The sequence below is a fragment of the Dipodomys ordii genome, unplaced genomic scaffold (genome assembly GCF_000151885.1).
Source record: "Dipodomys ordii isolate 6190 unplaced genomic scaffold, Dord_2.0 Scaffold36, whole genome shotgun sequence".
Taxonomy (NCBI): Eukaryota; Metazoa; Chordata; class Mammalia; order Rodentia; family Heteromyidae; genus Dipodomys; species Dipodomys ordii.
Genome location: NW_012267252.1, coordinates 1,228,637 through 1,242,297, shown reverse-complemented (window position 1 = coordinate 1,242,297; position 13,661 = coordinate 1,228,637). Strand labels below are relative to the sequence as shown.

The following is a 13,661-nucleotide window of genomic DNA, read 5'->3' as shown; positions in this document are numbered from 1 at the left end:
AGATTTGGGGGAGGGGGGAGGAGGCTGGGAAGGGATGTGAAGGGTAAACAAAGGAGGAGGCTGCAATGCTTGGTAAGAAATGTACGCATTATCCTGCCCGTGTAATTGTAACCCCTCTGTACAGTATGTTCACAAATAAAATAAAATTATATTAAAAAAAAGAAAAAGAAAAAACTCTTAATCATGTTGCAATAACATACTATAATCCATTACCAGGCACAGAATGGCTCTCTTCCCAATACTAATATTAAAAAAAAAAAAAAACACAATTGCTCCTTCTACCCAACTCCTATTTAATGACTTGCAACTATAGTAACTACAATAAGCTAACATATATAAACTAGTGATAAATTTTATTTGTAGTTTTAAGTCATGAAACCATTTGTTTTCTAGCCTCTCTTTTTTCAAGACACATTGAATTTCATGTCAACACAGACTCCCAGATAATTCACAGCAATAACTTCATGGATAAAATATGAAAAGATGTCACAAAATAACACTAAATTGGCTAAATTTCACTAAATTTCTAATAACACTAAATTTCAGATTCTAAAACATTTGCCAACAATCATCAACAGTAGTACAATGGCTATGCATAGGAGGACAAAGAAGTATATGGCATAGTTCTATCTGCAGCAGCTGGCCAAGTAGTCAACACAAAATTCAAACTTTTTCAGAGAAGGAGGAACAAAAAATAAGTTAGAATACTGTCACAATATTTGCTACAAATATTGAATTAAATGTGTAAAGTGAGACAGCAGTATCAACACATTTATAGACAGAGTAGGGCTTAAGAGCTAAAAGCAAGGGATTTTCAACTACAGAAAACAAGTAAAGTTCTCTTTTAGTAAGTAGTCCAAAAACTAGTAAAGGTATGTTGTTTAATACAAATTAGACTAATATTTGCAGATTACTGAAAGAAAATTATATTGACTATTGAAACATTATTAGAAAGGAAAGTAGAGTGTGGCTAGGTGTAATGGCCCATGGCTATGATATGAGCTACTCAGCTCTGGGCTACACTTGACAAAAGTTAGCAAGCCTCAACAAAGAAACTGGGTATGGTGGCACACACATAATCCAAATTGGCAGTGGGCACAGGAAAGAGGATTGTTACCTACCTGTGGCTGATCCTGGGCAAAAAGCATAAGACCCTAACTGAAAAATAACTAAAAGCTAAAGGGGACTGGAAATAGGAATAAAGCCTACATTCAAAATTATAGGATAGAGTTGGGATTGTACAGGCTACCAAGGAACTGAGAGTTAAGTTTAAAAAGGCAATGAAAAAGTCCTTGAAGACTGAGTACAGGGCATTATTTCCATAACATTTTGGGGTGACAGTAGTGGGTCGAGGGAGTTTTTAACAGCCTGAAGAGCTCTGAGAAAGAGACTGATGATGTTACTTCAGGAATTCAGAAGCAATGCTAAGAATGTGAACTACCATCACAACTGTGGAAATTCAGACTACAGGTGTAACTCAAACGAACAAGTGCCTGTCTAGTAAGTGTTTAAAGTCTTCAGTTCAAACTCTAGTATGAGACAGACAGACAGACAAGCAGGCAGGCAGGCACGTGCACGCACACGCACGCACGCACGCACGCACGCACGCACGCACGCGCACACACACACACACATGAAAGAAAGTAAAGATGGAAGGCCTTGTGGCTCAAAGTGTTGGAGCTCTAGCCTTGAGCGAAAAAGCTCAAGGACAATACCTAGGTCCTGAGTTAAGCCCAGTGACAGACCAAAAAACCCCAAACCCTCTACTTACATTTAGCACAAAGGTTCAACTAATTTGTACAACAGAATATAAGCAGCATTTGTGCCTAGATACTACAAATACTTGAAACCATAAATCTAAATCTTCATAAATTAATAACTGCCTAATCCAGATCTGTTACTCTTCTTTAATAACTCCCATTTCTTGGATTATAGTACATTTTCTATTTAAGATAAACAGAATAGTTTAAGACCTAGTAGATAACTAAGTAACTAAATAACTTAGTAACTTAATAACAAAGCAATTACATGCTGGGATGCAGATTTCTTATTAGACAAATCTAAAGACTAAAAACAGTTGCAAAACCCAGAGTTACTATCAAACCCTTTATAAAGAAAGTATCATACTTTCTTTCCCAACAACCAACCAAATAATTTTTTTTTAAAGGATACTAAAATACTATGGTTAGTAACGGTTTCACAAGATTCTGGGTTACCTTTATTTTCTCTCTTCTCAAACAACAGAACAGACAATTTTCATCGAAAGTCCAACTAGAGATGTTTTCAGGTTCACAATCTGCAAAAAATATAATAGTAATTTAAAAACCAATTTTCAGAAAATAAATTATAATTGCAAAATATTGTTTTTAACAAAAACTTCACTAAGTAGGTGACAGATTTCCTATTTGTCTTCAAACTCTGTGGATCAAACTTAGGAGCTCATACATGGCAAATTCAATGCCTTATCACTGATCTCTACTGCCAATCATGTTTTAATTTTGCTCCTGAGGTTTGAATCCTGGGCTTCATGCATAAAAGGCAAGCACATTTCTACTACACTCTCACCCTCCTGTTTTAAAATTCTTAGCTCAACAAGAAAAAAAATCTGAAATCATAACTCAAAACTCAATTCCTAACCACTCTCATGCTTAATTAATACATGCTGCTTAAACATGTTAACAATATCCACTAAACATAAAAAGATGCTTACTTGGGGCTGGGAAGGTGGCTCAGTGGTAGAGCGCTTGCCTTGCATGCATGAGGCTCTGGGTTCGATTCCTCAGCACCACATAACCAGAAAAAAAAAGCCGGAAGTGGCGCTATGGCTCAAGTGGTAGAGTGTAACCTTGAGCTGAAGAGCTGAGGGACAGCGCCCAGGCCCAGAGTTAAGGCCCATGACCGGACCCAAAAAAAATAAAAAATAAAATAAAAAATAAAAAGATGCTTACTTGGATTTAACTTTAACCTCATGAAACCGAATAAAAAGGAGCTTAAAATCACACCAAGATAATCAAAAAGCTTTTGAAATACCAAAACTAATTTTAGTACCTTTAAATAAACTGAGATCTTTTAATAATGCAGGTCCAAACAGCCCTTCAAGAATACTTTCAAACCCTAAAAAGGATTAAAAAAATTGTATTACTACAATAATATTCACCATAATATTAATCAATATGTTACAGCGATGATGCTCTTAGTTCTCAAAGATAGGTCAAGGAATAAGAGTATCACTGACAAATCTAAAAGAGAACATTTTTGTTAATGATTAACAACACAATTCTAAGCACATACATTCAAGAACAAGAAAAACACACACTAGAAATAACCAAGAAAGGAATGAAAATTCAAATTCTCTTACTTACTCTCCTACAAAATTTTTACATAAACTCTCAAGTTCCACAATACTGTGAAATTCGGGAAATTATGTAATCACTTAATCACAATTAAAAAAAAAAAGAACCTGGGGAAGGTAGGGAGGGAAGAGATGGTAGGGGGAAAACAATGGAGGGGATAACAATGCTCAATAGGAAGTGTACTCATTACCTTACTCAAGTAACTGTAACCCTCTGTATAGTATCTTTACAATAAAAAATAAAAAAATATTTTAAAAAAAACATATTACAAAGAATCTATGAAGCCATATGGACCTTAGGAATAATGTCTGTGCCTGTGTGTACATGTGCACAAGCGCTGTTCCTAGAACTTGAACTCAGGGCTTAGACACTACCTGGGGTTTTTTTGCTCAAGGTTAGCCACTCTTCCACTGGAATCCACTTCTGACTTTTTAGTGCTTAGAGGTAAGAGTTTCGTGGACTTTCTTGCTTGGTCTGGCTTTGAACTGAGACCCTCAGAACTCAGCCTTCTGAGTAGCTAGGATTACAGAAGTGAGCATCTGACACCCAGCTTAGGATACCCAAATATTAAATCGTCATTTTCAACAGAGTAATCTCTATAGTTCATGTTATCCACATTGTAATTTAGAAAGTTATCACTAAGCTCTCTTTTGAAATATAAATTTTTCACTTATTTTTCAACAACTGCTTTTTTAAACCACGCATATTTCTTGCCATTAAAATTATTACAAGAACATGTTAACAAAATTAAATACAAATACAGCTAAGAGGTTACAGGTAGTCCTTATCCTAAATAGCAAATTTAATTTAATTTAATTTTTTTTTTGCTCGGTTGTGGGGCTTGAACTCTGGGCAGGGCGCTGTCCCTCAGTTCTTTAGCTCAAGGCAAGCGCTCTACCACTTGAGCCACAGTGCCACTGCTTATGTGGTGCTGAAAAAAATCGAACCCAGGGCCTCATGCATGCAAGGCAAGCACTCTACCACTGAGCCACTCTCCCAGCCCCAAGAGTGACTATTTTTAATACCTGTCATGTTTTAAAGTGTACTCTTTGACTTGAGTTCACAAGAAATTCAAACAAATTTCAAATTGTACGCTGAGAATAAAATTTTGGTTTTCTTCTGAGAATATCTCCCTATGTAGTCCAGATTAGCCCAAAACTCACTATACAAACCCCAGTTGGCTGCCACATTATAATGTATAGTTTTGGCACCTCCTGCCTCAGCTGTAGGAGACGAGGGGGAAGGAGGTGGGAGTGTCCTGGGGCTTGAACTCAGGGCCTGAGTGCTGTCCCTGAGCTTCTTTTGCTCAAGGTTAGACTTTCTTGCCAGGCTTGGTTTTGAACTGCAATCCTCAGATTTCAGCCTCCTGAGCAGCTGGTATTACAGGCCACTGGTGTCCACTTTTGCCTCAGCTTTGACAGTATAAGGATTACAGGTGTGAACCACCTTGCCTAGCTCTGTGTAAATTTTAAAGATTGTAAGTAGCAAAAAAATAAAGGTATTGTCATTAAGCTTTTCAACTTTTGAAAAAAAACTGTATATAGCAAGAAAAGCAGAAAGTAAAAAATAAAGCATTTATGATATATAGACTTTAAAATTACAAGAACAGGATCTGGAAAATAGAAAACAGAGAAACCAAATAACAGATTTAAAAAAAAAAAGTACTGTAGAAAAGACTAATTTCATTATAGATTCCTATCCCTGGGAAAGTAGAGTCAACAACATGGACAGTTTAAGCCAGCCTAAGTTACATAGCAAGTTCCAGGTTCAACTTGAGCTAAAAGTCAACTCTTGTTAGAAATTGATGGAAAGGCCAAGCACTGGTGACTTACTCCTGTAATCCTAGTTACATTCAAAAAGCTGAGATCTGAAGACTGCAGTTCAAATCCAGCCTGGGCAGGAAAGTCCATGACTCTTTATCTCCAATTAACCACCAAAAAACTGGAAGTGGTACTGTGGCTCAAAGTGTTAGAACCTTGAACAAAAGAGCTCAGGGACAGAGTCCAAGACCTGAGTTCAAAGCCACGAAACAAAACAAAAATTGATGAAAAGAAAAGGGAAGAAAACACAGCTGATTTAGCTTAAAATATTACCTGAAAAATCATTCCTCTTCTTCTCAAACTTAATTAAACCTTACAAGTATTACTGACTGGATACTGGCAAAGCTCTATTTTACTACGGTCTCTTCACTGGATGTTTTATTAATAAAAACATCACTCAATGTTATTAATAAAGAAATACTGAATTTAGCAGTTGCATAGCAACAGGGAATGCCTCATGTGCTATGCTTGACATTAAAAAAAAGGCAAATAAGGGAAGAACAAATATATTCAAAATTTGAGACATGATCTTACAGAAAAGCCATGAAGATTGATAACACAGACCACAGAAAAATAAACACTGAAAAGTCTTAATATGGTCAATGATGAGGGTTTTAAAGGTATCTTTAACACAATATAGTACATGTTCAAAAAATATTTTATTAGATTTGACTAATTTCTAAAATAATTCCTATCCAATACCGTAAGTCTCAGTATTTTCTTAAGTCTTTGTCTTTCATCTTCCCCAAATTAAAACTATCTCCTTGATAGTATCTCTTCAATCTATCAACCCTATTCATTTATTGAATAGAAATACGTATTCATGTATTCAACATAAATTAACTGAGAACCAGGGATAAAGGTAGACAATGAACAGAAAATGGTGGGCAGACATGGAGTGGTTTTATTTCATTTTTTGTTTTTTCAATTGTTCTTACCAGGCTATTTTTGCCAGGGCTCTATCTACCATCTGAGGTATAGTTCCATTTCTGAGTTTCTGATGGTTAACCGGAGAGCAGAGTCTCATGGAATTTCCTGCCTGGACTGGCTTAGACCCTCAACTGACTTCCTAAGTAGCTAGGATTAAAGGACTAAACTACCAGCCCCCAGCTAATCCTAACTTTTTTTTGGGGGGGGAGTGGGGGGAAGGTGGGCAAGGACCTGGGGTTGAACTTTGGGCCTGAGCATAGTCCCTGAGCTTCTTTTGCTTAAGACTAGTGCTCTACCACTGGAGCCAGAGTACAACTTCCAGCTTTTTCTGTGTATGTGGTGGTAAGGATTCAAACCCAAGGCTTCATGCATGCTAGGCAAGTACTCTACTACTAAACAACATTCCCAGCCCTAATTCTAACTTATTCTAGCTTGTTTAATAGTAAATGATTGAAAATAGAAAATGCTCTACATAAGCTGTATGCATTCATGACATGAAATGTTTCTTTTTTTCTGTATTTCTAGGCTGCACCATCTTCCAAATATTTTAAATGGTCAAAGATCTCAAAAAAAATCTCCATATGCATGATTTCTAACTTCTAGGATTGCATAATTGCATAACAGTCCCAAATTTGACTTTTGAAATTCTTTTTTTTTTGGGGGGGGGGGAGTCCAGTTGTGGGGCCTGAACTTTGGGCCTGGGCGCTTTTCCTCAGCTCTTCAGCTCAAGGCTAGCACTCTACCACTTGAACCACAGCGCCCCTTCCGGCTTTTTTATTTTTGCTTATGTGATGCTGAGGAATCAAACCCAGGGCCTCATGCATGCATGCAAGGCAAGTGCTCTACCACTGAGCCATACTCCCAGCCCCTGACTTTTGAAATTCTTAAGAGTAAAGGACACTGGGTCTTAAGACAAATTTATATGTTTGTAAGTTAAAATACTGATGTTATGAACATTGAGAACCAATCCTCAGATCTCAGCCTTCTGAATATCTAGGATTACAGGTGTGAACTACCTACACCCTATCTAAATGATTCAGAATCAAATTACTGGCTCTACCCTCATCCTCCTTCAACTCAGGTAAGATCTACTTGTTTCATGGCCATGTGCAAATGATTTATTGCTGAAAAGAAATCCCATTATAGATACAACCTCACATAAATGTTCTGTGCTCAAAAATGCAAAATGAACCTAATATAGACCTAGGAGATCTCCCATTACTTAGGTTTTCCCAGAAGTTAACACTGGACAATTGAAGACAACATGTTTTTTGCTTACTCCCCATTTGAGGTTTTTCTTTAGCAAGATGTAAGATTGGGAATTAGAAATGTGCATCTATCTGTGTAAATACCTAAGGCTGGATATTAAAAGGAAAACAGCAAGTAATGATTAGGTCCAGTGCTGTGTGAAGTTATTACAAGTTTAGTGAGAGATCTAAGAACCAGAAAGAGGATGCTGAGCTGGTCAGGCCTTACCTACATGTAAAGGAGCTTGTACTTTGGGCTATTTATCCTTTAAAGTTGTTTCCTAAGCTTTAATCTTCTCATGTCTTAATGTCAGCTGGTGTTTCTTACACAACTTTGGTAAAGTGGTGCTTTGGAGGGATGTATTTATATTATAATGGTCAACATTTGGTCATCCCTCCTCTCTTCCACTCCCCCCCTTTTTTATTTCTGTTGGTCATGGGGCTTGAACTCTGGGCTTGGGCACTATCCCTACCCCCTTCAGCTCAAGGTGAGCACTCTACCACTTGAGCCACAGCACCACTTCCAGTTTTCTAGTGGTTTATTGGAGATAAGAGTCTCCCAGGCAGGAGGACTTTCCTGCCAGGGGTTGGCTTTGAACCATGATCCTCAGATCTAAGCCTCCGGTGTAGCTAGGATTGGAGGTGTGAGCCATCAGCACCCAGATCACTCCCCTCTTTTTGTAAAGTAAGTGCTTTAATTATTTAAAAAAAAAAACCTTTGTATAAACTTTTTCATTATTACAATAAGCTGAATTGTAATAAATGAAATGTTGATTTTTTTTTATAATAAAACTTTGGGGGGGGGGATTTTTTAGTATCTCTAGAAGGGCACTGGTGGCTCAATGCCTATAAACCTAGCTACTCAGGAGGCTGACACCTGAGGATCGAAGTTCAAACCCAGCCTGGGCAGGAAAGTCCTTGAGACTAATCTCCAATTAACCACCAGAAAACTGGAAGTGAACCTATGGCTCCAAGTGGTAGAGAGCACTAACCTTGAGCTAAAGAGCTGAGGGACAGCGCTCAGGCCCAGAAGTGCTGAACAACAACAACAAAAGTATCTACATATATAAATCTACTACCTAAGTACTTCAAACCTGTATTGTTTAAGGATTAACTGTACAAACTTCTGAGAGGAAAGATACTTTATATAACCAAACTATTTATTTGTGGACAGGCATAAAAGAGAGACATTTCAAGGAATGTTGTAAAGCAGCCATTCACTCTAGAAAGGATTGTTCTCAATTATTTCAGCCAGTGGCTTGCTCACATCTGTAATACTAGCTACTCAGGAGACTGAGTTCTGAAGTTCAGATTTGAAGCCCACTTGGGAAACAAAATCCATGAGACTCTTATCTTCAACAACCCAAAAAGCTGGAAGTGGGAGCTGTGTTTCAAGTGGTAGAGCACTAGTCTTGAGCAAGAAGCTCAGGGACAACTTCCAGACCCTGAGGTTAAAGCCCCAGGACTGGCACGCGTGCGCACACACATACCCACACAGCCTTAAGAACAAAAATCCTTGGTCGCTAAAATATGATTTTGTTGGGCACTAGTGGCTCATCCTGTAATCAAAACTATTCAGGATGCCGAGGTCTAAGAATCCCAGTTCAAAGACAGCCCAACACCAATAACAACCAAAAAAAATCTGGGAGACTCTATCTCCAATTAATCAGCAAAATCCCAGAAGTGGAGGTGTGGCTCAAGTGGTAGAGTGCCAGCCTTGAGTGATAAAGCAAAGGGACAATGTCCAGGTACTGAGGTACCAGCATCAAAATAATATGAATGACAATAAAATTAAAGCTAGAAAGGGATATATAGTTTATAGCTAGAATATCTCCAAAATAATTTCACAACTATGCTTACATATGTAATACCATAACTGAGATTCCAAAATATTAAATAACGATATTAAATAAAGATATTAAGTAGATGAAAACTGGGCACCAGTAGCTCACACCTATAATCCTGGCTACTCAAGAGGCTGAGATCCCAGGATTGAGGTTAAAGCTGCCCAGGTAAGAAAGTTATGAGACTCTTATCTCCAATAAACTACTCCAAAAAAGCCAGAAGTGGCTCTGTGGCTCAAGTGGTAGAGCACAAAGAGACTCAGGGACAGCACGTAGGCCCAGAGTTCAAGCCTCAGGACTGGCAAAAAGGAAAAACAAAAATAAACAAACAAAACCACAGTAAATAGATGAGATGAATTCAGGTTTTTAGAAATCCTGGGAGCAGTTTTGAGGGTTTTGTTTTGTTTTGTTTTCTGTTTTATCAAACTGTCATGGATAGTTACTTTTATGTGTAAACTAAAATCTGAGGTCCTCTCTTGGAGGACCTCATCACTACCAAGTCAGTAAACCATATGAGCACTGTTTTTAAATAAAAACCTGTTTATATACATATACTGATGTGAATAATAAAATACATATCTATTTAAATAAAAAAAATTAGGCAGGGACACTGGTGGTTCATGCCTGTAATCCTAGCTATTCAGAACACTGAGATTTTTTTTGGTCCAAGACCAGACTTGAACTTGGTACCTGACACATTCTCTCATGGCTAGCACTCTACCAACTGAGCCATGTCTCTACCCCAGGAGGATGAGATCTAAGAATCGCAGTTCAAAACCAGCCCTGGTAGATCCTGGGTTTAATTCCCAGTGTCCCTAAGAGACAAAGATGGAGGGAGGGATTATTGAACTCATAATAACCTGTTCTATATTTTCTCAAAGATGCCAAAACCATACATCATAATGTGGCAGGTAAGCAATTGGGAGAGGGGAGTTGGCTAACTTCTCCCCAAAAGTTAAAGACCAAGTAACTCCTTGGGAATAATGGAGCTAACTAGGTAAAACAGAACTGTAAGTCTACTTCCCTTGCTCCAGATAAAATGCAAATTTCTACAGTTGAAAGCAAAGGCTCACACCTGTAATCCTAGCTGCTCAGGCTCTCACCTCCAAATAAACTGCTAGAAAACTGGAAGTGGAGCTGTGGCTCAAGTGGTAGAGCACTGGCCTTGAGCTGAAGAGCTAGGGGACGGGGGACAGGGCCCAAGCCAAGAGTTCAAGCCCAACGACTGACCAAAAAAAAAAAAAAAAAACTTCCTTAGGGGCTGGGAAGGTAGCTCAGTGGTAGAGCGCTTGCCTTGCATGCCTGAGGCCCTGGGTTCGATTCCTCAGCACCACATAAGCAGAAAAAGCCGGAAGTGGCGCTATGGCTCAAGTGGTAGAGCGCTAGCCTTGAGCTGAAGAGCTGAGGGACAGCGCCCAGACCCAGAGTTCAGGCCCCACGACCAGACCAAAAAAACAAACAAACAAAAAAAACAAAACAACAACAGCAAAAAAAAAACTTCCTTAGGAGAACAAAGAAAGGGTTCCTTTTCTACCCTACCACCTTTTCCTATTTCATTAACTTTCGCCCAATTAGGCCAGCCTAGACAATCCATATTGCTGATTTTGTTACAGGGTTCATTTTCAGTATAGAGATCTCAATGACTCTACACTAAATAAATGACTCACTAACACCTCCTCCACTATGACACCTCATCAGCAGTCTGTTTTACATATTTCAGATTAATACATCTCAACACTGGTTGTTGGGGTTTTTTTTTTTGGGGGGGGGTTGGTCCTGGGACTTGAACTCGAGGCCTGGGCACTGTCCCTCAGTTCTTCAGCTCAAAGCAATTGCTCTACCACTTGAGCCACCATTGCCACTTCTGCCACTTCTGGTTTTCATGGTTTAACTGAAGATAAGAGTCTCGTGGACTTTTCCTGCCCGGGCCAGCTTTGAACCTCCATCCACAGATCTCAGCCTCCTAAGCAGCTAGGATGACAGGCATGAACCACCGGCGCCCAGCCTCTACAATTTTTTTAAAAAGTGGCTGATGGGCCGGGCGCGGGTGGTTCAAGCCTATAATCCTAGCTACTCAGGAGGCTGAAATCTGTGAATGGAGGTTCAAAGCCAGCCTAGGCAGGACAAGTCTGTGAGATTCTTATCTCTAATAAACCACTCAGAAAACTGCAAGTGGTGCTGTGTCTCAAGTGGTAGAGCGCTAGCCTTGGGCTGAAGAGCTAAGGGCCAACACTCAGACCCAGAGTTCAAGCCCCATTACCGACAAAAAAAAAAAAAGTGGCTGATGGCTCACGTCTATCTACTTAGAAGACTGTGAGGTGAGGATCTGCCTGGATAGACAAATCCTTGGAACTCTTCAATCCATTGTCCAGAAAAAAAGCCAGAATTACAGGCATGGCTCAAGTGGTAGAGCACTGGCCTTTAGCAAAAAAATTCCAAGCAAAGGAATGTGCAAGGTGAGGCACTGAATTCAAGTCCCAGTATTGGCACTGTGCACTCACATGCATGTGTGCACGCATGCGTACATACACATACACACACAGATTTCTAGGCAATGGTGGTTCAGGACTGTAATCTTATCTACTCCAGAATAGCTATTATTATAAGGCTGAGATTTGAGGATTTTAGTTCAAAGTCATCTCCAGCATACACATTTCTGAGACTCTGGTCTCCAATTAACACCAAAATGCTGGTGGAGGTCTGGCTCAAGTAGTAAGAGTGTCAGCTGTGAACAGAAAAAGACAAGCAAGAGTACAAGGCCCTAAGTTCAAGCCCCAGTATCAGCACACACACACACGCACACAGGCATGCATGCATGCACTCACATATACACAGAAAAAAAAAGTGCAAGGCCGGGCTGGGAAGGTGGCTCAGTGGTAGAGCGCTTGCCTTGCATGCTAGAGGCCCTGGGTTCGATTCCTCAGCACCACATAAGCAAAAAGAAAAAAGCCAGAAGTGGTGCTGTGGCTCAGGTGGTAGAGCGCTAGCTTTGAGCTGAAGAGCTGAGGGACAGTGCCCAGGCCCAGAGTTCAGGCCCCACGACCAGACCCAAAAAAAAAAAATATCTTATAATGCCGGGCGCTGGTGGCTCACGCCTGTAATCCTAGCTACTCAGGAGGGCTGAGATCTGAGGATTGCGGTTCAAAGCCAGCCCGGGCAGGAAAGATTGTGAGACTCCTATCTCCAATAAACCACCAGAAAACCGGAAGTGGCGCTGTAGCTCAAGTGGTAGAGCGCTCGCCTTGAGCTGAAGAGCTGAGGGACAGCGCCCAGGCCCAGAGTTCAAGCCCCACGACCGACAAAAAAAAAAGTGCAAGGCCTTCCAGTGTGACCAATCGCTCTGGCTTGTAATCCTAACTATTCAGGAGGCTGAGATCTGAGAACTGCAATTCAAAGCCAGCCTGGGTAGAAAAGTCTGTTAGATTCTTAGTTTTGATTAACCACCAAAAAGCCAGAAGTAGATCTTTGGCTTAAATGGTAGAGCACTAACTTGAGCACAAAAGTTCAGGGATAGTACCCAGCCCTTGAGTTCATGCCCCAGGACAGGCAATTAAAAAAAAAAAAAGTGTTAGGTCTTTTATAGTCAAGTCACTGTGTAGTCAAGCTATAGGGATAAAATTAAATCAAAGCATCAAATTAAAAAGACATTTGTGAGGTGGAATGAGCAAAGCAAAATAAGATGTTAAACTTTATTGCTTCTGTGAAAATGCTGAGTTCACAAGGCACTGAGGTCAGCCACACTACCAACACACATACACACACACACACCAGAAATACCAGTAACATTCAAATGAACACTCACCTTATGACAGGTCATGACAACACAATGTTGGCTAGCCAAGTAGATGATTTATACCTGTAATCCTAGCTACTCAAGAGGCTGAAATCTGTAGATCTGATTTGAAGCCAGCCCAAGCAAGAGACCCTGAGACTATCTCCAATTAACTACCAAAAAGCCAGAAATGAGGCTGTGGCTCAAGGCTGTCGCCTTGAGCAAAAGGAGCTCAGACAGTACCCAGGCCCAGAGTTGAAGCCTCAGAAGAAAGAAAGAAAGAAAACAAGGAGAGAGAAACAAAGAAAAGGAAAGGAAAAAATGGAGGGAGGGAGGGAGGGAGGGAGGGAGACAGAGAAAGAAGCCAGGCACCAGTGGCTCTCATAGTAATCCCAGCTACTCAGGAGGCTGAGATCTGAGAATCAAGGTTCAAACCAAGCTTAGGCAGAAAAGCCTCCTACTGCCTCTTATCTCCAATTAACCAATCAAAACCAAAGTGGAGCTGTAATTCAGCAGGGTAGAGCCCTAGCCTAGAGCAAAAGAGCTCAGGGGCAGCACCCAGTCTCTGAAGGGGGGGTGGGGGGGGAGAGCCAGACATGGAGTTAGCCTTGAGCACAAAAGCTCTCAATCACAGTTTGAGTTCAAGACCTAGGATACTAAATAAGTGAGTAAGTAAGTAAATAAATAAATAAAGC

The 13,661-nt window shown here is 40.0% G+C and overlaps 1 protein-coding gene across 1 annotated transcript in view; it reads right to left on the bottom strand.

The window, feature by feature from the left end:
• Lcor (ligand dependent nuclear receptor corepressor) overlaps window positions 1–13,661 on the bottom strand; it is a 77,329-nt gene that overhangs the window by 43,268 nt on the left and 20,400 nt on the right. The window contains exons 2-3 of the mRNA XM_013017793.1: window positions 3,049–3,114; window positions 2,217–2,296 (exon numbers count right to left, since the gene is read on the bottom strand). The gene's annotated coding sequence lies outside the window, so the exon portion shown is untranslated. The remainder of the gene's footprint in view (window positions 1–2,216; window positions 2,297–3,048; window positions 3,115–13,661) is intronic.